Source organism: Vulpes lagopus, chromosome 6, assembly GCF_018345385.1.
Source record: "Vulpes lagopus strain Blue_001 chromosome 6, ASM1834538v1, whole genome shotgun sequence".
Classification (NCBI taxonomy): Eukaryota; Metazoa; Chordata; class Mammalia; order Carnivora; family Canidae; genus Vulpes; species Vulpes lagopus.
The window spans coordinates 14,921,171-14,946,327 of NC_054829.1; the positions used below are offsets into that span (position 1 = coordinate 14,921,171).

General features: G+C 38.1%; 1 long non-coding RNA gene and 1 other non-coding gene across 4 annotated transcripts; one reads left to right on the forward strand and one right to left on the reverse strand.

Moving 5' to 3' along the window:
• Positions 1–23,613, forward strand: LOC121493942. 3 transcript variants are annotated; one of them, XR_005988594.1, is made up of 7 exons: positions 1–178; positions 707–836; positions 2,820–3,023; positions 4,282–4,449; positions 13,889–13,962; positions 18,819–18,938; positions 21,356–23,613. It is a non-coding gene; the product is annotated as an uncharacterized LOC121493942 (long non-coding RNA). The 3 variants fall into 3 exon arrangements; XR_005988596.1 differs by having other exon boundaries at positions 4,349–4,449; XR_005988595.1 differs by lacking the exon at positions 707–836.
• On the reverse strand, positions 12,268–12,403 carry LOC121494131. The gene has a single exon (XR_005988755.1). It is a non-coding gene; the product is annotated as a U4 spliceosomal RNA (small nuclear RNA).
• Positions 23,614–25,157: the final 1,544 nt, after the last annotated feature.

Consider the following 25,157-nt stretch of genomic DNA (forward strand, 5'->3'; position numbering starts at 1 on the left):
AATAACCTCAAACTAATGTAAATGCAGATCTCAAGATTTAGCTAATTTCAGGTATTTTTGAATTAGCCAGTGGTTTCAGATGTGAATTGTAGGATGATTGCATAAGAATCACCAAGGGCTTTTTAAAACACAACTTTTAGGACTCAATCCTGGTGCGAAGTATAATTCAGAATTTAAGGTAAGGTGTTTTATTTATTATTTTCTTTTTTTAAGTTCCAGGTAATTTTGATCTCTAGCTAGTTTTGGCAACCTCTTCTTAGATCTTTTAATCAGCTACAAGGAGTCCAGCGCTGGCATAAATGGCCTAATCAACGTAGCAAGACTCCTAGTGGCTGAGGTGCCTTGTTCTTCCTTCCCGATATGGGCTAAGAGATGTGTAGTAGGAGCTAAGATATGTGTGAGTGTGCGCTTGTGTAAGAGAGAAATCCGCCAACCCCCTGACCCCTCTCAGAGGGTGACATCTATTTTAAGTCACACCTTATGCTAGAATCTATTAAGGACAACACTAATTAAAATGCAAGGGAAATAAAAATACCATAAGTGAGGAATCCATTAAGACCTCTGGGGCTTCAGAGGGGAGGATATGGAATTTTCATCTGAGAGAGAAAATAAATGTTTGAATGCAAAAGAGATATTTTGCACTGCAATTAGGAAAGGAATGAAAGCCAAATAAGAAACACATACTCATGAGCTTAGTTCACTGTAGGTGGCGATGCTCCTTTAAAGAAGCAGACTGTGCTTTAAGAGCGCCTGAGTTTCACCTTCAGACTTTTCCAGTACCAAGAATTAACTTGCTTCAAGAAGGAGGTATCCTGTAAATTGGGCTTCGGAAGATGGTATGAGTGAGAAAAAAAGGGAGTTTGTTTGAATTCTGTATTACAAATAAAGACTGTGGATAGTTAAATGTTTTATCCGGAAAATAGAATATAAGAATTTAAGCTTCCTAAGCATTTTACATTAATTCTGTGAATGTTGATATAAATCATGTTTAATGAGTTTTTTTTTTTAATTAGAAACATTGAAGGTGAAATCTGCTCTTTCATCCCTACTAAATATATGGAAGGCTTTGGAAAACACACAAGATGCCCCAGGATTAATCTACCTTCATTGTCTAAAAATTAACGATAGCTGTATTACTCACTATTATTATGCAAACTGACAAGGAAAACGATGGTTTCAGGCTTTTTTATTACTACATTCTAACGAAACACGATGCTTTTTTAAAATATGAAGTCATGCAAAGAAGAAACATTCATACCCGCATTTATACTTGAAGCAAAGGTGAACTTTAGAATTCCCTCTGCAAAGACCCCTCCCAGGAATCTCAGATCTTTTGTCTAGTTGGGTTCCAAATTCATGCTCTTCCATGGGCTTTGAATGAAAGGAGCACTGCTCTTCTAGGGGTCACTGCATTCCACTGCCTGGAGTCTGTAACAAGTTACCCTCACCTTACGTCCTAACGCTGACAGAAACCTCTAGATAGCCCAGATATTTCAGTCATTAACATGATTGTTTTTGCTTCCTGCTTCCCAAGGTAATTTGACTCTTTCAACATTTTCATTTCTATTTTATGAAGTCTCCCTTTCCAGCTTAATGTGCTCAGAAACTTTATCTCTATCATCTTCCCTTGCTTCATTTTATTCCATACTTGATTTTCTATTCTCTCCCTCGCTGATTTTTTAAAACCCACATTCGGCTAGCTAGAGATTAAATTTCACTTAGTCCATCCTCCCTCCCATCCTTCAAACACTTCACTTATAAATTAAACTGCTACCAGCCATGGGGAAATCATGTATCTTAACATTTTTTCCCCCTCAGATGGATGTGTTCTATGTGTAGGTTACTTAAATACTTTGTAAAATGCCCACCCAACTCACGTTCACCTATGAACACATTACTCAGGCCTTCTTTACAATACCACCCATAAGTACTCTAGCCTTAACAACTTCTCTTGCAGTGTTTAGATCTCAGGATTTAATGCATTTAGACTTTATGATGCCAACATTTATACCCTGCATATATATAACATTTTTAAAATTCAAACATATTACCATAATAAATTATGAGGCATGTAGTATTTTCCTCAATTTTCAGACACAACATCGAAGGCTTAGTTAACTGCCCCAGGTTATCAGGTTCCCAAGTGGAATATGCAACATGTAGACTTAGGTGTTCTAACTGTAAGTCCTGTATATTTGCTTTGATGACAGAAATGCTGTATCATGCATTCAGTGTCCTATTTTTGTTTTCTTTGATTTGAAATTCGCACCTAAATTCTCTGACAAGAATTAGCATGTTTTGTAATTATTCTAGAAAAGAAACCCCCACACATGTAGCACATTTTTTCATAACTACTTGCCAATGAATTAATTGGTTAATTAATATCATTATCATTTTATTTTACTTATATAATATAGACTCCGTTTTGTACCATTCTTCCAGCAGAATTGTACTTCTGTTTTCTTCTTTCATCTCAGAAGAAGAAAGCATTTACTTCTTTTCTCCCACATATAATGGGAAAGGTACATACCTTTTGTTCAGCTTAAAGTTCCGGCCTATGATTCACTTCTTCATGATAGGCCCCTAGCTGTTTTGAAAACCACTTAGGAAGCTTAGGCCAGTAGATGGCTCTCTAATTCTTGAATTATATATATATATATATATATATATATATATATATATATATATATATATATAAAAGAATGGAGCTAATACATTTGACTTCTGGGGAACAGATTTGATTTGATTGCACCAATGACAGGAATAAACTTCATGCAGTCTTGCTGAAATGGGACACTTTATGCTGTTTTGTCATGTAGCTTAAAATGGGAGAGCTATTCTTGACCTTCCTCATCCTTGACAAGCTCCAGAGGGCGTTGAAGGAATCAGCACTCACAAGAAAGACAATTTGTTCGACTCTGGAGAGAGCACTGACTTCATCAGTACAGAGCATCTTCTTCTTTAAGAATTTCAGTTACCAGGAGAACTGGAACTAATAAAAAATGGATATAGTTCTCTGTCAGGTGAGGCAAGTTGCTCATCACTGTGTGGCATCTGCTATAAATGCAGAAACCTAGTACCTATTTATTTTTACTAAGAGGGAAACAGAATATGGGGAATTTAGTAACACATGAAATATAGAAAAAAATACTATTCCAATTTATCCTTACCAGTGAGCATTATGCTGCCTGTGTTTTGAAAAAAATAAAAAATAAAATAAAAAAACAACTTTGGAAGCAGAGAACATGATACTTTTAAAGTATTGGCCAAATTCTATTCCTGCACTAAAAAGAAAGGAAGAAAAAATCGTGTTTATCAGCCTATGCGTGGATGTGTCTGTATAAACACGTTTGCATATGTGGACAGAGTTCTCTGCCTTTAAAGACATTTTTTCCTCCTCATTCAGAAATCACTACAGCCCTATTACATGCTGTAATTCAGCTGCTCTTCTTCAGAAGCCAAGTTTTAAAAAATCCCCTAAATAATCCTACCCCGTCAGAACTTCCTTCTGAGTTTTGAGACCTGGTTCATCTCAGTGTTGCTTCTTAAAAACAAGACAGGGAAAGCCCAAGATAGTATCCTCAGAAGAACCTGCGTCTACAGGTGAGGAATGCTGAGGCGCTGTTGGGTGGAGTGTGGAGTTCATGCATAGCTGTTGCTGTCACAGTAACTTCATGCCCTGTGGAAGGGCTCTAAACTCATCTGACTTGACTGAAAGTAGCATTATACATATTTGAGGTTTGGAGTGACACAGTCAACTAACCATTCCTACAGATCATTTCCGTGGCTAGGACATAGCGGCATTAGCCCACATAGCTCAGCGACCTCATAAGGGTCGCATATGATGTGAATGATCACAGTAAGCCATCCTCAATTACTTCCTGCAATTTGAGGTTCTCGAATGTGCCAGAGCCCCCTCGGATAAAGGGGCTTGATCTTACGCAGGGATAGATCCAGAACGTTAGTTAGGAAGATACCTCTTTGAAGCAAAGTGCATGCAGCCGGGCCTCTCCAGCCTGGAATTTAAAAAGCCCACATTTTGTATTTGGCTCCCTCAGCCACTCCCATTATGAGCACTGGGATAAGCCACTGGGTGCCTCAATTTGTCAGATTTCAAATCCATGAAATAGGAAGATGACTTCCTATTTCCTTATCTCAAATAAAATATTCCATGATGAACACCATAACATTTACAAAGACTTTAACTCTTTGGGGGGGAAAGATAAGTCTGTTTTTGTTCACATGTATAATTATTATTATTTTTTTATGATTGTCATCTAGATCACATGGAGCAAGGGATCAAGAGCTGATAAGCTTGACTTTTTCAGTCTTCTGATTATTTCTTCAGCAGGATATTTGATGAACACTGGGGGCCACATGGGTGCAGTAGGATTTCTTTATGTTTGACTGTCCTGGGCTCTCAAGGTGGATGAGGAATACTTCAAACAGGTAATAAAATGAATTATTCTTCTCTTGAACTTGGAGCGTATCTAGGGTAGGAAGGGACCCAAAAGGGGTGACAGGAACGACAGAGCGGGAAAAAATCTGGCATTTGGTCACAACTCAAAATGCGAAATGTAACAGCACTTTTATTTGGTTCCATAACTGAAAATTACCCCTCTTGTAGAGTAACGATCGCCTGTAGTGCTAAGAGAGCGTCACATAAGTTTTAGAGACACCTTTGTGCCTGTCCTGGAATTGAGGCACTAAAACTCAAAGCCCAGGAGAAGTGGACACAAAGTAGCCAATATTCCAAAGAGGAACATGCCCAGAGTGAAGGCCAGATGCCCCCCTCGGGGTTTGATAATAATAAACTCTGTGCCTTAACCCCTGCTTCAGCTCTGCCCTCGCTCCCCCAGCTTTATAAAGTTAAGAACACAAAGGATCTTCAGATCTGGGAGGCATTGAACTGCAGAGTGCTAGAGCTTTCCCTCTGATCCCTACAGAGAAAGGGATGCCAACCGCCCCGTATCTAGTGAGGGTGGCACCAAGAAAATTACTTATAAACCTGCAGGACTTCTGCAAGAGGAATGTTACCTCCTTCCCACAGTGGGTACCAGTTTAGGTAGTAACCGTGTTTATTCTTTCTGCACTTCCCTGATATGAGGGAAACAGATCTAGAAAGAGATACTCGAGCACAGAGATGGGCCACCAATAGAGCTGACTACACTTGGCACCTTTTGTTTTGGCACAAATGGCTGGGTACTCTGTGGAGTGCCACAGACACCATAGCAGAGAGCTCAGCATCCACCCTCTGGCTACCAACTCACCCACAGGGTTGGATGGCTGGTGAGCAGACCACATTACCAAGAGGCTGAGTGATCACACTGAAGGACACGGACTGAAGACTGGGTGGGGTTCGGGAAGCTCTGCCATAAGGAGTCTCACCCCAAATCTGGCTAAAGAGAACTCCTTCTTGGGCTTCCAGATAGAGCTGACATTATACAAGGACAGCTAGGCTGGAGGACTAAGTATTGAAGTCAACTAGAGGAGACTTTTTCATAGCTCAACAATGTAAGAAAACTGTTGAGACTGGCCCAAGAAATAGGAGATAGATAGAGAGAGAGAGGGAGAGAGAGAGAGAGAGGGAGAGAGAGAGAGAGAGAGAGAGAGAGAAGGGAAAAGAAGAAGGGAAAGTCTTTGTAACTCATTAGAGACAGTGGTAAAGAAAAATAAAAGCGTCCCATACCCTGTTCCCCAACCCCATTTTCAAGGCACATGGTAAATTGCTCTAGCGCTATGTGAGGAGCTAGCTATAGACATGACCCTTCAAAACACATGAGTCATGGGGACATTAACTCTTCCTTATTTGTTTTGATGTCCCAATGTCCTGTTCCTTGCTCTAAAGCCCAGTGTCTCATTAATGTACATGAGTGTTTTGTAGATATTTAACGTGATAAAATGACTGGCTTACATGATACCAACTAACATACTGATTTTATAACCTATTTTGCTTAAATATTATGTTTGCTTCTAGGCAACTCAAAAATTGAGACCAGATTTTTGCCAAACGAGTGACTGAACCATAGTGATGTCACTTGCTCATCTGATTCCTATTACAACATTCAGAGGTTTCACAGCTGAGCACTTCCCACCATCTTCCTCAGTTGTCATTTGAGTCCCAAATTTCTTTCTCTCTCTCTTTCTGTGGCAAACCAGTTGGAAAAGAATCAGGCCTCTGTGAAGGGGCGAGGTGGAGGGAGAGAAGGAAAGAGAAAGTGAGAATGCCAATTGCTATTAAATACATCAGAAACTGTCGAGAAAGGGAATTTTTACCGCAATGTGATTACATTTACCGCTGGAATGTCTTTAAAGGGTATATTTAAGAACATATTTTTGCTTCACATTCACATAAAAAAAAAAAAAATCTGGCCTGTCCTCTATCCCTATCAAGTGAGGAGAGGAAAGTGGGAGAAGATAATAAGAGAAGCTCTGAAATTAGTAGGTGACCAGTACTTTAAAAATGTCTGAGTGTCTTCCTCAGTTGGCCAACAGTGGACAATAAAATGACCACAAGGAGTATGTGCATTCGCAGAGGCTTTATAATGATGGCATATTTCTACTCAGCTTGTCGCTCCCACAAAGAAAATATACCAGCCCTCACACATGAATAATTTGATTAAACATGATCAGCCAAATGTTTTCTGCAAATAAGAGACATTTAATTCTCTCGGATGGAAACAGGGTTTATTTTACTTGTTCCCTCTTCAAAAAGAAAGAAAACAATAAAAAAAACCCACCTAGCGTATTATTCACGTACTTCAAATATGTTTTTGTTTATAGTATGCACATGTGCTATATATTATTTAAAACCCTCATCCTGGAAACCTAGCCCTCTGCATATAATTTTTGACAGTAATATTGGGTGAGAAACTAGTCATTTCCCATTTCAAATGTTATGGAAATTCTTGTAAGGAACACGCCTATTTGTGTAAATAAAACAAGATGCCATTCTCAGAAACTGACTCCTCTTTCTGGCTGAGGAAATTAACCACAGATTGGGGAGTTCCAAAGAGAAGAGTGGGCTAATGATAACTGATCCGACTTGTGTGCGCACTATGTGATCTGTGCAGACAGATTCAACTGGAAGACTGTGAAAATCAAGAATTTTGGATAATTTGCTAACACAAATAAATATGGATTTTTCAGATCCACGAGTCTCAAAATAAACACAGGGTTTTATTCAAGCATGACCAAACCTTCCACAGGGCACATCTGACTTATAGCATAGCTGTCATGCCCTTCTAGTATAAAATGGAAATAAGGATCCGTTCCCCTGCACCATGCATTCCTCCCCTGATTTGTCAAGCAATTTTCACTAACTACACCTCTGCATTCAGTATGAGGGTGGGCAGGAAATGGCACACAGTGTCAGCCAGAATGTCTTCTGCAAGTCTTTGTTTTAGCCCACGTTGTGACCAGAAGAACGGAGAACAGAGACAATTCTACAGATAGTTCAGCCAACCAAGACTCCCATCTGCTGACATTTGCGGTGATAAATACCACACAGAAGTGGGTGGCACGTAGAGAAGGAGCTTCGCAAATGCACACGTCTTAATTTCAAAATAAAAAATAAAATTCAATATAGCCTTGAATTTAATGTTTCCCCCCAAACATTCCTGTGGCTAAGAAGCAGTGTGGATTTGCTCACATTCATTTATCTGACCAATTAGGTCTGATCCTTAGGGTATTGAATTTTTAAGAACATGTATATTTCATATCTGACCCAATAAATTATTTTTCTTATGAATTTTCTTAAATGTTGCTAGGAAATATTTTCTTTTTCTTTTATTGTACCATGACCAAAATGTGTCTTCTCATCACATTATTTCTTCAAGGCTAAATCATCCAGAACAAAAAAAAAAAAATCCAGACAATTTCTGTAGAAAGGGAGAGGCACATATTATAACAGTTAATAGCTTGAATCCCAGAGCCAGGTATCTGCTGCATGAATTGACCATGGCTAAGTTTTTTAGCTTTGTTCTGCCTCAGTTTCCTCAACTGTAAAGTTGGATAATAGTTTATCTACTGTTAAGAAGGCTAAGGAAGTAGCTGCACCTGGGTGGCTCAGTGGATTAAGCATCTGCCTTTGGCTCAGGTCATGATCTTTGGGGTCCTGGGATTGAGCCCCAACCAAGCCAAGATCGAGCCCTAATTGAGCCATGATCGAGCCCAATATTTGGCTCCTTGCTCAGCAGGGAATCTGCTTCTCCCTTTCCATCTATACCTCCCCCCACCCTTGTGCTCCCTCTCTCTCTCTTGATCTGTCTCTCAAATAAATAAATAAAACCTTTTTTTAAAAAAAGGAGACTAAGAAAGTTAAGAAGAATAAATAATTCCTATCTGTGAAGATCGTGGAACAATATTTGGCACATAGTAAGTGCTATGAAAATATGTTGAATCATTAAATAATGTTCAGTAAATGCTTATTGAATAGCTAAGTTGTTTGCTTTTTCAATAAATACTATTTAAAATGTGAAAAAATAGTTGTAACATATTAATAATCATCAAAATAATAAATTAAATAATACATGAGTAAAAAATAATAATAATAAAATGTCAATACATTTTATCAGTACTTCACTGAATGAAGCATGATTAATTGACCACACATGTCAGTACAGGCCTCTCTGAGATGTCTGGCTGGCGGGGCGGTTATCCAAGAATCCAAATGATCACTACCACACGGGATGCTTACTTAGCATCTTTATTTCTATGGCACATTCCTATGCAGCTTGTTGCCTTTCATATATTCAGTAATTTGATTAAGCCTAATCTACCAAAACGTAATACTGCTATTTCCATAAATACTTTATTTTTAATTCTCTGAGACCAAAATGTCATTTTACTATGTTATGTCATTGGAAACACTGTTTGTAGGGAAAAGAGGCCCTAAAGGAATTGTTACTACTGTTGCTAATGGTAAGGGCGTTTATTCAGCCCAGAGTGAATTTTCATTGTAAAAAATTAAGATTCTCAACATACTGACCAAGCAAAAATTTCTCTCATCTACATATAGAGCATTTTTCAATATTGGATGATTCTCCTCATTTTTTTCCCCTGGTTTCCTCTGAAGTTATTCTGGCCTACAAATATACTAAGATGACTGTCACCAGTGTAAAGGATGTCCAATGCGAATAAAGCTATTTTATGTCATAAACAGAGCAAAGGTGAGAAGGAAGCCTTTCTGAGAAGCTTAAGGGAAGCCAACATAGGAAAATAGGTAAAATTAATCACATCGGCTTTTGGAGCATGGCATTTCGGGTTTGAATTCTAACATTACTAAATGAGAGCTTGGGCTCTGAGCTTTTATTCCCCCATCTGTAAAATAGCAATAAAAACACCCATCACACAGGAATTTTGAGGAGATTAAGAGCTGCTCCATGTAGGGACTGGCACACAAATAGACTTCTACTTTAGATAGCTGTTAAATTAATCAAGACATCCAATCACCAGTTATAAGCCCCTTGAGGACAAGTACCACATACTCCACCGAACATACTGAGCACTTGATAAAATCGTCATTGATTGGCAGGCAAGGCAAACATCTGCTTCCAAAAAGATTATAGAATAAATCAACGGGATATATAGGTGGTTCCTGAAACAGCTTGCCTGAGCAACACCAGCCATGCAGAGTAGAGCTGTTCAACTCTAGTCTTATTCACAGAGTGGGATCGTTTCCTTCATCAGGCTTTAATGTATGTGCTCTGGAAAGAACGTGATGCCTGCCAATTTGCAACAACACACACATTGTAATAGAATGATCAATATCTTTTATTTTTTTAAAGATTTGATTCATTTATTTGAGAGAGAGCGAGAGAGAAAGAACATGGGAGGGAGAAGGGGAAGCAGACTCCCTGCTGAGCAAGGAGCTCCATACGGGATTAGATCTTGGCACCCTGGGATCAGAACCGAGCAGAAGGCAGATGCTTAACTGACTGAGCACCCAGGCACCTCAATCAATATCTTTTAAACTCTTCCTTGAATGTATTATTATTCCCAGCATCAGCTCATAAAGCTTGCTTTAATATTCAAAGAATTTCCCAAGCTTCAGGTAGTCCAATAAATTCTTTTGTAAAAAAGATTTTACTTATTTATTTGAGAGAGAGAGAAAAAGAGAAAGAGAGATAGAGAGAGCATGGGGAGGAGCAGCAGAGAGAGAGGGAGAAGCAGGCTCCACACTGAGCAGGGAGCCCGATGCAGGGCTCAATCCCAGGACCTCAGGGATCATAACCTGAGCCAAAGGCAGACACTTAACTGACTGAGCCACCCAGGCACCCCAGTACAAGCAATTCTTATTAACAATAGAATTTGATTTTTTTCCATTCTCTAAAAAAATTTAATTCCGTATTGTGAAAGCCAGGACCGGGGACCAGAAACCTCAGATTCTTGGCTGATTTGGATTTGCACGAAGCTCAAATTTGTTGGGCAGAGTCCTGCTTTAATAGGTGCCTCCTATAGAGGAAAGTGTGTTTGTTTTATGTAAATGGAATACATTTGCTATTTTCTGTCCCTTCCATTTGCAGAGCTGGACATAACTTGAACATTATGTATATATTTCTAATTGGGAATTCCATTTTCGTTCTCTAACAAGCTGTTGTACAGAAAGTGAGTCATGGCAAGAAGGCTTTGCTCACCCTGCAGGAACAGTATTTAGAAATCTAAAAGGCTAAAGATGTGAAGTGGCCAATTAGGAGGGAAGTTCTTTCTCTCTCCCCCTTCATTAAAATTACCTGAAATAATGTTTATAAATCTTAGAGTACAACTAAATATGGGTATCAAATGTTGTCAGAGTTTTCTGTTTCTGGATATTTCTTGGGAAATTATACTGTTGAGTATAAAGCTGGAAATATGGACTCTGTGGCATTCAACTTTATTATACATTTTTTGGGTCTGGCTCTTAGAATTAAATCCATATTACTATTTATTTAATATTTTTAGATAAGTACATCTTAAAGTACTCTATTATATATATGTGTGTATATATATATATATATATATATATTTTTTTTTTTTTTTTTTTTACTGCTCTATGTATTCACTTTCCGAAAACCTTGCTTTGTTCAATGTATCAAAGCACAGGATGCTCATTGTTAGAATCTCTGTTCACTTTGCTATTTAAAAATGTTTCACAATAAAAACTGAGTTTAGATAAAATCATAAGTATTAATCCTAAACATTTAAACTGGAGATTAAGCATGAAGCCGTATCTCTGAGAACTATTTGAACAGTTTATTGATTAATAATTTGGTAAAAAATTTTGAAAAAAATTCAGATAAATCTTCCAAATTAAAAATAATTAACAATAAAAAATGGAGAATTTGATAAAGAATATAGGCAACAGGCCTGGACATCTCACCAGAGAAGCTGGATGGGTAACAAATGAGCCTATGGAAGGAGGCTCAACATCATATGTCAGTAGGGAAATGCAAATTGAAATAAGGAGATACCACTACATCATCCTCAGAATGTCCAAAATCCCAGAGCCTGACAACACAAAATGCTGATCAAGATGAAGAGAAAGAGGAACTCTCATTCACCGCTAGTGGGAATGCAAAATGATACAATCGCTTGGGAAGACAGTTTTCCTCCAGACAATGCAATATTATTATTATTATTATTATTATTATTATTATTATTATTAATCAGCCCTGAAAAAATGAGCTAGCAAACCACGAAAAGACATGGAGGAAACCATAAATGTATATTACTAAGTGAAAGACGTCAATCTGCAAAGGCTATATATTGTATAATTACAAGCATATGACATTCTGGAAAAAGCAAAAATATGGAGAGAGTAAGGAGATAAATGGTTGCCAAGAATTATGGGGAAGGAAAGGATGAATAGAGGGAGAATGGAGAGTTTTTAGGGCAATGAAACTATTCTGTATGATACTATAATGATGGGCCATGTCATTGTATGATTGTCAAAGCCTGTAAAGTGTACAACACCAAGAATGAATCTTAATGCAAACTACACACTTTGAGTGATTAAGAAGTGTCATTATGGCTTCTTCATTGTCTAAAAATAATCTACTTTTTAAAAATTACTGAAGCCCAATCAAATAATTTGTATAAGACAATGGACAGAATGAGAATCCTAAACATGATGCTGGATATTTGTGGATCTCAAAGCTCTTGCAAATAGGTATAATCAATTATATGTTTGCCTAATTTAAGTGATTTAAATATTCATTCAAATCCTGATTTATCCTTAAAATATTTATTTTTGCCTACCTGCAGAGAATCGAATAAGATACAGTGTCTACCCTCTAGGACCCTACAATACTGAAGAGAAACTGACCATTAAGTAACCAGAAAGTGTCACAAGTTTTATTTTAATTAGCAATAAGCTTGCCTCAGATAAACCTCATTGGCAACGATACTGCCACTGCGCAAAGCTACAAGTTTTATTTTAAATGCAAATATCCTTATGAACATGTAATAGACAATATGCATAAAGAATCTACCAGAATGAGGATTCAGGGAACTTTACCTGGAGGCTGTGACACAACTGACTTGTGACCAGTAAGAGGAAACAGCCACAGAAGGGAAATTTCAATGATCACCTCACTTCTGAATGGTATATACTCACAAATATACTCATGAATATGTATATTATATATATATAATATACATATTCATGCTCATCTTGATGGACAGACCTCCAGCTAGCAGATGCTCCTTCCTTATTTGGTTCCATCTACTCCTTTCCTGAAGCTGTGTGTGTGTGTGTGTGTGTGTGTGTGTGTGTGTATGTGGTTGTGTGTTTACATTTCCAGGACAATCCTTCACAGAGGCAATGAAGCACCCATTTTCCTTCATGCGTCCTTGAGGTGAGGAACTTTTGTAAATTCTACACTTTACAACCAGGCAAGAATTAGAGATCAAGTTTTGTCTCTTTCAGAAGTTTGAATTGGACTTACACAAAGGTATCTGGAGGCAACCAATCATATAGGTGCAGAGCATGCAAAGGATTCGAGTCGCTGGATCTAAATCACCTACAGATACTATATTTCTGGGACCAGGGGCTGGTCTAAACTTCATCGAGGCAGTCAGTGAATGATCTTCCAAAGTGGGGCAAAGGCCAGATGGTTGCTTAGTGCCTTCTTTGAACTCTGGAATGAGCACCTTTGAAACATCTAAGTCATCTTTCCAAATATCTGGCCTGAATTATTTCCACGGATATAATGGGGGTGGGAGTGGAGCCGTAATACGTGTCCTACTTGCCCAGGACACCATGTGGACCCAAACACTCTCTTTTCATTCCATAACGTCTAGTGCCCAGACATCTTTTAAAACATTCACATTTAGCTTATTGACATTTCCACTTCTCTCCTATCTCCTATTTTCCCCGAGACAAACTTCATTCGCTGATGCCAGAGTAACTAGGCTACGCACTGTTTCCTCATAGCAAACTTGATCCTTTATGAGTAATGTATAAAAGGAGAGCATTCTGGCTGATTTGATTTGATTTGATTCTTAGTTCTTTTGAAATATAGAAACATTCTTTCCTCTACTCCATTATTTTCAGCTTTTATGTGTGTAGCCACAAGTGTTTAGATTATAATATAAAATGGCAGATAAATATGCTATTATCCAAAGTTTTGCATAATGAGTTTAAGTATAATACATTCACTTTTGAAAATGTCCATACTTGGTATAAGTGTGTGAGGCTGCCAGCATATCTCCCCTCCCCTCTGGGGGAGAAGCTCTGCTTTGCCTCTCATCTCAGACACATAATTAGTTGGAGCAGGTATATTATAGCAGTCTCACAGCCTACATCACCAAAATCTTCTTTAAACATCATTTTAGCAAAGTAAACCCAGGAAATTCTGTTCACCTTACTTAAATGCTTGTAACTTTAGTATTTTTACAATTCTTTCAGGCTTAACACAGATGGGATTTTTCAAATGAAAACCAGATGAAAGTAAACAGCAATCTCACCATCAAAACCTTAAGGTAGGAAGATGCAGGCCTCGCTCTGTGCTGTAATAAGATCCGCTTTTGCCTTGGAAGTATGTTTCCAATAACCGTACAGTTACCTTTCATTAGAGACTAGAATCAGCATTTTATTTTCCCTTTTATAATTTGACATGGTAAAAGGAGAAGTGGGCTTTCAAATCTCTAATCCACGTCAACCTGAGATGAAAGTTTTTAGCACTCTGCCTCTGTGGGGGTATTTGGATTTGTAGTTCATTTTACAAATCCTGTTTAACATACAATTAAATAATAATGTAAATATGTGACATAATCTCCCCGGCTACAAACTTTCACTGACCCTGGTGATTTCCTCCCCCTGGGGCTTTCAATTTGATTTCTATTGCCCTACCTTACTGAAACATACACTCATGTCTTCTTCAGTTGCAATTTACTAAATAGCCCTTCAATGTGGGTATCCGCTTTAAAATTTATTTGCAACAATTCCTTCCACCATACAAAGAGCCCTTGATTAGAAAGGAGTCATCCTAATTCTGTTGCAAATTTATTTTGAATTTATTTTTATTTTTTAACTATAGTTATTTTTATTTTTAACCAGATCATCTAGTTGTAGCCTCCAAAACTGGTGCACGTTGAAATCATTTGAGAAGCTTTAAAAGCTTGAGAGCTCCTTCTGTAGATGATCCTGTTGATCCAGGACTGGGACGTGAATGTTGGAAGTCTTTAAAAATTTCATCTACTTTAAATGCAGCCTGGGTTAGGGGTCAGGGTCCTAAGTAGCACCCAGATTCTCTCTTCTTAAGGGGATTTGTCCTTGCAGGGGAAGTGTCGGGGTCCTTCTTCCATCTCCAGGAAAGTAAAGGAATTAGATAAGACTAGAAGGCATGTAAATTCTCTTGCAGATGCAAACCCAGATCCTGGGAGAAATCCTTAGTAGTACTAAGTGACCTTAGGACCATATCCTCATTCTAAGAGTGGGCAATTAAGCCAAAGATATACCTTCTCTGAAATTGCTCTGAGCATCTGTGCATTGCAGTTGTCTGACCTTTCATCAGCATTTAGTACAAACTCTTCTGGAATCAGAGGCCTGCATGTCTTGATCCTACCAGCCTTGCATATTGTGGGACAGAGCTGGCCGCCAACATAGCAACTCTTTACAGGCCACAATGTGGGCGTTTAACTGACTAGATGTCTACAGAATGGATCATCTCTCTGGGTGTTTAGATCTTTCTCCTTCACGGGATTCTTCCTTCCTTCTATATATGGAAAAATCAAGGACATAGGTCTGCATCGGCTAGCCAGGTATAACCAGAATGGGTGGTGCAGATTTTGTTTCATATCATTTCAGAAAATGTGCTCCCGAATTAGAAGTGCTGTTATACACCCCTGCATTTTCTTGAATGATTATTATTCCAGCCAGTGATCGTTTGCTCATATAATAGAAAAATAAAATACTATTCATAATAAGAATCATGTTTTATTCTTAATAAACTGACTATTTTTTATTACAAATAATAGGACAGTCTTTTTAACTAATAAAGGTGCTATTAATTTTTAAGAATGTTACATAGAAAAATCAGCTGTAGTGTATCTTTTATATTTTTCCATGATCCCAATAAAATAACATGCATCTAAATATTGCAAGTTATAATTCCCCTAAAACATCCTTAAAAAAGTAACCTAAAAAAATTTCATCTGGAACCCTTTGATAATCTATTTTCATAAAAGTCCTTGAAAAGAGCAATGAAATGATTTGCTGTATAGATTCAGAGGCAGGAAACTTGGGACTGTGTTTATTTGTGTTCCTTTTAATTACTCTGATACAAAAATGGAGCTATGAAGTTCAGGCAAGTTCTAGGCAAATAGCAAATATGATTAAAAGGCAAATTAGTCGACAGGAATAAAATATGGGAATATAATGTGTTTAATGTACCATGGCAAAGGACGGACTATAGAAGAGATTTGAAACCAGTGGAAAATATGTAAATAACCTAGAGGAAGAAATACAACTTTACCTTGAAAGGGTTTGTGGTGGAGATTGATAGTAAAAGTTACAATGGGGTAATATTCACACATAGAAAACATGTCAAGAAAAATCTATGACAGACAGAGAATGAAAAAATAAGTGAAATAAGAGGACATTTGGAAAAGTTACAGCCCCCTTTTACATTTCAGAAAGAAACATTCACAGAACATGTGTTTCTACCAAGGAGAAATGAGACTGAGGGAAAGGACATAAGATTTAGAATCACAGACCCAGTTTGAGTTCTTGATCTATTACCCAGTGTATGATGCAAAGCATATCACATTGCCATTAATAAAACTGCAATTATAATTTGCTCTTTCCATTGGTCATGGTAACAAATGCTATTACCCTATAAAGTGCTTTGCAAATTACAGAAATGCTTTCAAATACAGGTAGGACCTTACGACTCAAAGTGAGATTCCGGATTTTGACAAGATTGCCAAGTTGATCAGTACATGCAATCTGGAGATACACTGTTCAGAAAGGGGTGGAGATCATGGAATGGAAGACATCCCTAATCTTACGGTCAACTTTAATTTAGATCATTAATACTTGAGCAAAATGCCCTAAATCTCTGTATTCTCTTTCACCTAATATATAAAGCTATGAAAGGGAACAATTCTGGAGGTTCTCTGAAATGCTTTCAGGACATCTGTGTGTGATTTGTGTGTGAAGTAATCAATTGTGTGAGGGAAATTTCAAATGAACTATTACTGACAGGAGTTAACTTTTGCTAATGATCCATATTTCACTATATGTTTGTTTGGAGTATTTCTGCTATACTATTCTCATCATCCTGCCACCTGGCATGCTTCCTTGAAAGGAAAAGGTGGGATTGCGTATACCCTACAGCGTACTTACACCTGTCCCATAAAATGTGGGTTGTGGTAAGCATGGTGATCCCAAGTGTACTAAGAGAAAAAAATGGCTGAGCACTTCTGGAGTGGATTGTGTTTGAATCTCCCTTAAGCTCTGAAAACAAACAAACAAACAAAAACAAAATGCTCTAGTGAGTAGAAGAACTTTCAAACCATGTAGGAAAATTAAATATTTTGATTTCAACTCTTTTCTTCTTGAGTATCACTTTTTAAGATTCTCATCCTTTTTCCAGCTAGGTTCCTTTCAGTATGCAAAGAATATATGCTTTGTAGATCAACAGCAGTACTTTGTCTTTCACGGTGAGAGGTACTATCCATGTACCCTTGAGACATGAAGTGAGAAGGCCCTTACTAGTTAGCCTCATATATCCATTGACTTAGCTAAACACCAGAAATTTCATAGAGCCAACTAGATATGTGGCCTGTAGAGCCACACTCTCTAGGAGAGTGTACAAGCAGATGGCAATAGCCTGAGAGTAATTACAAAGACTGAGATAAGGAAATAAGAAAACCATGAAGGGTGCCCCAAAGAATACTGGGTAGTCTCACTGCAGGGTGCTATTTGACTCAACAACAGGCAGGTAGAAAACAGGGATTGACTATCTCTCATCAGGAAATGCCCCCTGGACCATGATGCCTCATCAATAAGGGTGACATGTTGAATTGAACTTTCTCTTGCTCAGTCCAATGTCCATCTCCTTCCTCACACGGCTCCATTTCTCATTTACAATATAGGCCCTGGTTTCCATGGGCTGCCCAGTACTGACCCAAGGGATCTGAATGTGGATTTTGATTTGGGTGTATTTTATTGATTTTTAGGTTTTCCACCTTATTCTGGACATCCCTAATCCAAGTCTGCTTTCATTCAGATTAGCTAGAACCTTCCAATAACTTAACAGCTAGGAATCCAACTATTTTAAACAATTTATTGAGGTGCAATTTGCATACTATAGAGTTTATCTGCTTAAAGTGCAGAATTCACAGATTGTTAGTAAATTTACCATTTTGCAGTTATCATCATAATCTAATTTTAGAACATTTTCATCATCCCCCAAAGCAGCCTTATACCCATTAGCAATCACTTCCCACCCCACCATCTCCCAGCCCTAGGCAACCACTAATGCACTTTCTGTCTCTATAGATTTGCTTATAATTTTTGATAAATGATTTAACTAGTCCAGAAAAAAAAAGTCTTTTTTTTCCCTCCAAATTGCTCACCACATGATCTCTAACATCTCAGTATGAAGCTATTTATTTTGTATTAGGGTCTGAAATGATAGCAATTAGAAATTTATTTTGTTGTATATGAATATTTTTCAAAGTCCAATTAACCATTCTCAAATCATTCAGACATATTACATTTTGTTTTCTGCTGTATTTCCTTCTATATTTTAGCAGTGAGAGGAGAGGCATAGTTATACCACCAGGAACTTGTGAGTTATCAATGACTTTATTTTCCCATCTCTGAATTTTTATTTAGTTCTGTGTACCTCTGAGACTTTCAGGAAACGAAGCATCAACCCTGAGCCTTCCACTGGCCAGGCTAATAGTCTCTTAGATTCCACAGCTAGAATTGGTCACTGAGGAGAAATCCCTCCCCGGTCATACACACTGCCAACCCTTGCCAGACTATAGTTATATAGCTTTTCTGCTTGGCACAGATGGCAATCATAATGGTATGGTACTAAATAACTTCATCAGAGTTTAAGTGAGCACAAATAGGTACTCATCTGGGAGAGGGAGGGTCACATTGATACAACCAATTTTTTTGTGTGTGCAACTAATAAATGAATTGCAACGTAGAAAACAATTCTGAATGATCACTCTGATTCCAGTAATGAATAAAATTTGAGTACTCATTTTGGACATTTGGGGATATTTAATGATAAGTCATAGGTGCAGATTTTTGTTTAAAAAGATAGAGGCTTATTTATTTAGTTATTTATTCATTGGAATATTTTTATTTTTTTTAGGAGCTTGTTTTTTTGAAAAAAGTTGCTTCGCAGAATTGATGGATCAGATCCCCAAGTGGGCAGACACTGGGACAACCTTGGAAGTCTTGGAGTGAGGAGTTCATGGAGGTGATTCTTAAGGTGCAGGAGACAAGATAAATACCTTACAATACAGTCTGTGTGGTTTCCGCTTATTAGACCAATTTCAGGGAGAGAGTGTCTGATTAGCTTAACTCAGGTCATCACCACCTCCCGGGCCCCCTGCTAGGTTTAGTTGTAGCACCTGGATCGACTGCATCACTAAGGCCATTCGAAGACAGGTGGTGGTGGGGATATTCCCCAAAGCCAAATTGGGATGCTGGTTCTGGAATTAGAAAAAGTAAATGTCGGCCATTAACAACTATTTATTTTTCAAATTTTACATAGAACTTACTCTGATCTGGCCACTGTTCCAATCACTTTATAATTAGATACTTATTAAATCCTCCTTATAATCTGATGTCGTTAGGCACTCTTCTCGTCAGCAACATTTTATAAGTCCAGGGTGGTAGGGTAACTTTCCTGAACTTGCACAGCTAATAACTGAGAGCAAGATCAAGATGAGATTTGAAAAAAGTCCAGCTCCCAAGTCCTTATGCTCAATCTACCCTATGCTAACTCTCCCCGAGCATGATGATTTGGAGCTATGTCGTTGCTTTTCATAAGAACTACATGAGATGAATCTCTATTTCAGAAATAAGAAAAGTCAGATTCCAAAGCCCATATGTCTACTACATTATACTGCTTTTCTTTACTTTTTATATAGTGATGGGCATTTACATTTTTATATTAATGACTTAAATGCCACCTGAGTGCTTAAAACCAAGTTTAAATCTCTAGGCTTATCCCTCTCGAATAACACCTAGAACCTTTCCATTTACAATTGTGTACATTCCTTTCAATAAGAAGGCAAATATCAACTCTCTGAGGAATGCTGTGTGAATAATATAGACTCTGAAAAAGCTGAAATCAAGACACCTTCTGTGTCTTTTCTCTCATTTTCCCTATTCTTGATTAGCCTGCAGTTCTACAAAGCAGCATTTCTCTCATTCTGAACATGCTAGGGCTTAATTCCCAAATAGATGGGTTGAATCGCTAGTGGACCTAACCCTTTCTAGTGGCCAATCTATCCAAGATCTAAGAGAAAAAGAATTCCTTATTTCCTGTGCACATGCAAACATAACAGGCTTACACTGTATTTTGACTATATCATGTAAGTTTAAAGTCCAAATACAGACATTAAGTCCTTCTCTGAATATTTTCCACTTGGAGGCCTCATTCTAGGACTCTTTTCATGGACATAAATTATATTTTAAAATAACAGAAAAGTGTGGGATTTAGGGAAAGGATTTCGTGTTCTATGTGATCTACTGCTTCTGGTCAGATTTAATTCATTGAGCAGAAACATGAGTGATGGTTGCTCTGCTCTCAAAGTCCTTTTCTACCAGATGTGATCTTCTATCCAACTAGAATATAAAAGATCTGCACTCACCATTCATTCTTCAGAGGCCGACAAGGCATGTGAGAGGTGGTATGCCATCCCAGGGAGGCACAGCCAAGGTTATTGACAATCCTATGGATACTGGCGGATTCCACCTCAAGGCAATGTTGTACTAACAGACTGCTTGATTCCGAATTCTGGCTCCCCCACTGTCTAGCTGGGTCACCTTGGGCAGGTCACCTATATTTCTGTGCTTCGTTGACCATATAGGGTTTTGTGAAGATGAGACCAGATCGTCATGCCTTAGACACTAGAAAGCAGTTGCTATATCAGGCATCACAAGTGTCTCAGTAGGAAAGGTGAAAGGATCAACAGTACACAGTGTATAGCAATTTTTGGGAATATAAAATAGTTTTATGTTTATACACTGAGCTTAGTTTCTTAACAAATAAAGCATTATATTTAGAATTGCTCAAAAGCATCCTTAGAACAATTGATGCCATTTTTTCTTATGTTGCCAATAGAGAATCATTGATCTAGAGGTCTGGTAAAAGCAGCAGGTAATAGGATAAAATGAAAAGCAAGAGAGGGCCAGATAAGTAGAAAGAATATTGGTATTAAATTTTAATCTTTCTTTTAAAATATTTTCTCCCTTCTGGAACCTGACACCAGGATCTGTTTGAGGAGGCTACTAGACAGGTAGGAAAAAATACAAATACCGCATAAATGAAATCAAGGATTTCCTCCATTTACTTATCAATATCTATGTATCTCATACCTATATCTACATATTTCATCTATATTGGGGTTTTTAGGGTGTATATAAAAACCAGTAAACAGGTAAACATTCCTAGGGGACTTGGGTAGGCATTCAGAGGTCTGATTCTGGTTGTTATTGGCCTGGAGACACTGGCTAAAGAGGCAAACCCAGCAGGAGGGTAGAGGCTGGCTTGTGGACAAAATGCAGGTCCAGGAATGGTGTGGATCCTGAGCCAGGTAGTTTAACATAGAGGAAAGCTTAGATTTACTGTGCAACTATTGTATGGTTAAAATGTACTATCTCATTTGTTCTGGACAGCGGCCATTTGAAGATTATCCTGATGTTCAACATGAGGGCATTGAGGCTTAAAAGTTAAGTAATTTCCTATGTGTAATGGATTGAATTTTGTGCCCATAAAATACATATGTTGAAGTCCTGACCTTCCATGTAACTTTATTTAGAGATGGGGCTTCCAGGAGGTAATTACGGCTAAGAGAGGTAGGTTAGAAGGATATGGCATTAATGCAGTAAGATTGGTGGGTTGTGAGAAAAAGAAGATGGGTTCTCTCTATCTCTCTCTCCCTGCCATATGAGGACAGTGAGATGGTGGCCATCTGCAAAACAGGAAGAAGGTTCTTATCAGGAACCAAAATGACTGGCTGGCATGTTGATATTGGACTTTCCAGCCTCCAGAACTGTGAGAAAACAAATTTCTGCTGTTAAAGTCATGCGACCTTTGACATTTTATTATGGCAGCCTGAGCAGACTCCTACAGTCTGATTATAAACCACCAATTGGCCACGATTTGTGATTCAACTCAGATGTGAGGAGAGAAAAAAGCCCATTGTGTAGAACCAGAAGCTGTAGAGACTCTTGAATTAGTATGTAGGCTTACTGAAACATGCGAAAAAGGAAATTAGCCATGGGTTGTAAGATAAGGTAAGGCCTTTGTCCTGCCTTGGAACAGGTTTCCTTCTGGAGGGGGATAGCAGGTACTATTTCCCAAAATGGAATAACGGCTTGGAAGTGCCAAAGTTAGCAACATGAACTACAATGCGCGGGACTTCTAGGTAGATAGATTACCCTAACAGGAGCCCTTCTTTTATTTTATTAATTACCAGTGGATTCTCATTTTAATCGCACCTATTGACTTTTTAGCTGTAGCTCTGTCACTTAACCTTGAAGTTGTCTCAATAAAATCAAGCCAGGTATGCGTGCAGTAGAGGGATAGCATGATGTTTATACCAGGTTAGAAGATAGACTGGTAGTTTTGCTCAACCATTGTCAAGTTGTTCTGCCCAAGAGCAGAAGATCTCAGTAATATTTGATATACATAACATATTTTTGTTTGTTTACTTCTTAATCTACTTTTAGCAGTTGGGCATTTTGAAGTCATTTAAGATTTTGGGGTTACTCACTTGTGTTGCTTTTGAATTCTCAGATTCTGTTTTCTGAAATGCAGTCATTTAGGGTGATATTCTCTTGGTTTATTGCGATTTGGAGGTTTCTGTTAAAAGAGTCTGACACCATATATAACTTAGAGCATGCATGGGTTTGCTCAAAAAGGAACTAGAGTGTATTTCCAGGCTTACTAGTTTGAATAGTCTCCCTCTCAATCAGTTGCTCAAAGGACGTGCCTGAGACCTCACAACTTTTTGGTGATAGTGTAATGGCATCATTTATTTGATACCCTCTAACTCATAATTGAACTGTTTGTCAATCTGGTGCCTCATTTTGCATAGGAATGTGATGCTCTCCGTAATACCCCTTCTTTCAAGTATGAAGCTCGAAGGCCTTTTCTACAGCATAATGGATGAAATATTATTTTTATGGTTTTCAACCCAGATTGAAAGCAGCAGTGCTAAAATGCCACAGAATAGTGCTTGCAAGATTTCCAGAACTGTCTTGGCAACCAAACCATCTGGGGAGTTTGGATATGAACTTGATTACCAGATTGAATGTGTTTGCCTTAAAAGAAAACTTGGAATTCTATCCATTAACCACAGTGATAAATAAATCTAGAGCTTCAAATTCTGTGACATATTTAAATGAGGCAAAGACAATGGCTCAGTGGCAACAACAATAACCAGATTGTGTTTTTATGCAGACTGGTGGTTGAATAAACATTGCTGTGTCACAACAGATAGTCCCCAAGTTTGTCTCTGCTCCCACCTAATGCACTGTTACACAACTTCTAGATTGGTTTTCCTATACCACAGCTCTAGGCATTTCCCTCACCTCTTTTAAATGCTTCAATTGTTTCCTGATGTCTCCTAACTAACACCAGCATTCCAGACCCTTTGCCATCTGGCCCCAAACTACTTTCCAACTACCATATTTCACCAAACTCTCCTTCACACGTTAAGCATTGCCAAGCCTAAGACTGTTCATGAGTTTAAAGATATTTGTTGCAATAACACTTCCTGAAATACCTATCGCTTCCCATGTCAACAACAAACTCTTCTGATGCTCAGCCCAAAGCCTCCTTTAGAATATTTGGTCCCAAATGCAAAAACCCTTCAGATTTCATGGGGAAAAGAAAAAGAAAGAAGAAAGAAAGAAGAAAGAAAGAAAGAAAGAAAGAAAGAAAGAAAGAAAGAAAGAAAGAAAGAAAGAAAGAGAAAAAGAAAGAAAGAGAAAAAGAGAAAAGAAAAAGAAAGGGAGAAAAGAAAAGAACAGCATGATGGTTATCTTAATTAGCTTTAGTTGTTATAACAAATACCATAGACTGGGTGGTTTAACCAACAGAACTTTATTCTTTACAGTTCTGGGGGTTGGAAGTCCAAGATCAGAGTGTTAGCATGATCAGGTTCTGGGGAGAGCTTTCTTCCTCCCTCCAGAGAATTGTCTCCCTGCGGTGTCTTCACACGGCAGAGAGAGACCTCTGGTCTCTGCCTTCTTGTATAAGGGCACCGGTTCCATCATGAGGCCTTACCTTCATGATCTCATTTAAACCTTGTTCCCTCCCTAAGACCTCACCTCCAAATACTATCGTATTGGGGATTAGGGCTTCAACATATGGACTGGGGTGGAGGGCACAAACGTCCAGTCCCTAGCAATGGTAAAGGATAACCAACATGATTCTGGCGATTTTGGAGATGGAGGCTGATAGGAAATAATGAAGACAGTGACAAATAGGAAAACATAAGAGGCTGCTCCTCCCATGCTCTAGTCACCTACTGTCATGTGTGAATGCCAGCCTAGCTGTTTTTTTTTTTTAATAGAATTTAATTTTTAGAGCAGTTTTGAGTTCACAGCAAAATTGAGAGGAAAGTACAGAGGTTTCCCATATACCCCTCCTCAAAGGTGCATAGACTTCCCCACTATCAACAACCTTTACCAGTTATATATTTGATGCAATTGATGAGCCTCCACTGACACATCATTTTCACCCAAAGTCCATAGTTTTTAATTCTGACTCACTCTTGGGGCTGGGCATTCTGTAAGTTTGGACAAATTGTATAAAGATATGTATCCATCATTATGGTGTTATACAGAGTGTTTTCACTGCCCTAAAAATCTGTATTGACCCCTCCCCCCCCACAACCCTTGGCTACCCCTGATCTTCAAACCATCTCCATATAGTCCATCTCCATTTTCTAGAATACCTTATATTTAGAATTATACACTATATAGCTTTTGCTGATTTGTTTCTTTCACTAATTACTATGGATTGAAGATCCCTCTATGCCTTTTTATAGGTTGATAGCTTATTTCTTTTTAGCACTGAATAATATTCCACTGTCTGGATCTTTCACAGTTCATTTACCCATTCACATACTGAAGGATATCTTGGTTGCTTCCGAGTTTTGGCAATTATGAATAAAGATGCTATAAACATCTGCTTATAGCAGGTTTTTGTGCAGACATAAGTTTTCAACTCATTTAGGTAAATACTAAGGAGTGTGATTGCTGGATTATGTGTTGAAAGTATGCTTAGTTCTGTAAGAAATAGCCAAGCTGTCTGCCATTGTGGTTATACAATTTTACGTTTCTACCAGCAGTGAATTCTGTTCCACATCATTATCAGCAGTTGGTATTATCAGTATTCTGAATTTTCACCATTCTGATTGCATGTAGTGCTATCTCATTTCTGTTTTAATGTGTGCTTCCTTGCTGA